At 39.8% G+C, this 2,691-nt stretch overlaps 1 non-coding gene across 1 annotated transcript; it reads left to right on the top strand.

The window, feature by feature from the left end:
* Window positions 1-437: 437 nt before the first annotated feature.
* On the top strand, window positions 438-541 carry LOC112713868 (small nucleolar RNA R71). The gene has a single exon (XR_003158828.1). It is a non-coding gene; the product is annotated as a small nucleolar RNA R71 (small nucleolar RNA).
* The last annotated feature ends 2,150 nt before the right edge of the window (window positions 542-2,691 follow it).

Here is a 2,691-nt window from a genome sequence, read left to right as displayed (position 1 = left end):
ACCCAAAGTTTGGGTGGTTTTTCCAGCCTGGGTTGTAAGTGTTGGAATGTGGATCATATGGTTGCCTTTGTTGATTTCCCACATAGTTGGCCTCTTTCCAATCACCTCCTTCAGTGCTTACTTCCTCTTGATCTTGTGTATGTATTGCAGCCACTTGTTTTGTTCCTAATTTCCTGGTGAGCTCTGCTAGTTGCTTGGCAAACACCTTGTTTTGGGCTAGAATTGTATCAACATGGTTCAGCTCCATGACTCCCTTAGTGTTGTGTCTCTCTGAAGCATAGTAGTACTCATTCTCAGCCACTGTCTCAATCACTTCAATGGCTTCTTCCACAATCTTTTTCCTGTTCAATGAACCTCCTGATGAATGGTCTACAGCCTTCCTTGATTCATAAGAAAGTCCATCATAGAAAATATGCAGTTGCACCCAGTCATGGAACATGTCTGGTGGGCATTTCCTTGTTAAATCCTTGAACCTCTCCCATGCCTCGTAGAGAGTTTCACCATCTTGTTGTCTAAAAGTCTGAACCTCAGATCGAAGCCTATTGACCTTTTGTGGGGGGTAGAAATGTGCCAGAAACTTGCTTTCCACCTCATCCCAGGTTGTTAGGCTCCCCCTTGGAAATGATTCCAGCCACTTAGCTGCCTTGTCCCTAAGTGAAAATGGGAACAAGAGCAGTTTATAGGCATCTTCCTGGACTCCATTGGACTTCACAGTATCGCAAATTCTCAGGAATTTTGTGAGATGTTGGTTTGGATCTTCATTAGCACTCCCACCAAATGAACAATGATTCTCCACCAGTGATATTAGCTGTGGTTTGAGTTCAAAATTGTTGGCCTGAATGGGTGGTTTCTGAATGCTGCTACCACAATTCCCAGAGGTTGGGTTTATGTATGAACCAAGAACCCTCCTCTCGGGAATGGCATTGTTTCCATCAGCTCTCTCATGGTTGTGAACTTCTCTATCCATGTTGAGATCTAGAGCTTCCTCAAAATTGTCCTCAGATTCTCCTTCAGATTCTTCTTCTCCCAGTACTCTCTTCCCTCTTGCTTCCCTTCTAAGTTTATGAAGGGTCCTCTCTGGTTCGGTATATGGAGGAGTTGATGTCTCTCCTCTCCTACCTGTCATACAAGAACACAGCACAGGCAACAAACAAGTGAAATACTCTTGGTTAATGGAAGAGTATGGTTAGAGCAGTTGAGGAATTAATTCAAATAGTTAGTGAGTCAGTGAGTTAGTTGCTTGAATTTAAAGGCATAAAGAAAGAAAACAAGTAACAGAGTGCAGAAATTAAAATTCAACAAGTAACTTGAACTGAATTAACAAAACAAGAAAAATGCTCAATCTAGTTAACTTCCAATTTGAGAATTGTCAATCGAAAACCAATCCCCGGCAACGGCGCCATAAACTTGATGCTACGATTTTAGGAAATTGCACAATCGGCAAAAATTCCTTCCGGCAAGTGCACCGGTTATCGTCAACGAAAAACTCATAATAGAGTGAGGTCGAATCCCACAAGGATTGGTTGAGTGAGCAATTCGGATTAGAAGTGTGTTCTAGTTGAGCGGAATCAAGATTTAGATGAGAATTGTGGAATCTTAAATTGCATGAATTAAAGAGCGAGAAGCTAAATTGCTGAAATTAAAAAGGGATCGGGGTGATTGCATGAATTTAATTGCAGAATGTAAAGAGAAAGTGGTAGATCAGAAATGGGGAATTCATTGGGTTTCAGGAGATATTGAGATCTCCGAATCAAAACATTTTTATCCCTTCCTCAACCAATGCATTCATTGAATTTTGCTTGGCAATCTTATATGATTGGATCCCAATCCCTTGGCTCACCAATTCTCTCTAAAAACAAACAAATTCCCAATCCCTTGGTTTAAATGTTCATAAGAAGAGATGATGCTCGACCACTGATTATACCACACAGTTTCATGAACCACAATTTGGTAGGATTACATGTCACAATATCCATCCAAACCCCAATCCAATTCACTGTGAGAAAGCTTCTCTAGCATGAATCCTCCATTCCTTTCCCAAGGTTCCGAAGGATTCCAATTATGGATAGTTTCTTTCCCAAGACAACTAACCAATGGAATTAGATCGAGAAGCTTTCTAACAAAATTCAAGAGAAAAGATTGAAGAAGAAGATAAAAACTATTATTGATTCATTGAATTACAATAGAGCTCCCTAACCCAATGAAAGGGGTTTAGTGAGTCATAGCTCTGAATTCAATTACAAAAAGTATGAAAACTCGAAAAAATGATCTGAAAAAATCTCCACTAACTTAAATTCTATCCTATTTATACACTTTCTAAATTGAGCTTCTGTTGTGTTTCTTGGGCTTTGAGGCCTTTCCCTGATTTCCTTTTGCTTTGGGTTTATGATCCATAATCCTGATGAGGCTGCTGATCCAATTCTGTAACATTCATTGAGCCAACTTAGTGATAATCAAGTAATGACACATGACTCAACAAATTGAAATTCCAGACTCATCAATTCTTCAGGCCCAATCCCATAAACCATGATATTCAATTGGGTTTCATACCAGAGTACGTTTAAGTTAATGTTTGTGCTCAAATGCTAACTTAAACTGCAATATCTTTGGCCCAGAAACCTTTTCAAACAGTGGCGTTTAAGTTGCAGTTTAAGCTTAAACTGCAACTTAAACGCCAGACACTTCCAGTGA

The sequence above is a fragment of the Arachis hypogaea genome, chromosome 9 (genome assembly GCF_003086295.3).
Source record: "Arachis hypogaea cultivar Tifrunner chromosome 9, arahy.Tifrunner.gnm2.J5K5, whole genome shotgun sequence".
NCBI classification, from domain to species: domain Eukaryota; kingdom Viridiplantae; phylum Streptophyta; class Magnoliopsida; order Fabales; family Fabaceae; genus Arachis; species Arachis hypogaea.
Note: the sequence above shows the minus strand (reverse complement) of the source record. Positions and strands in the feature narration are given on the sequence as shown.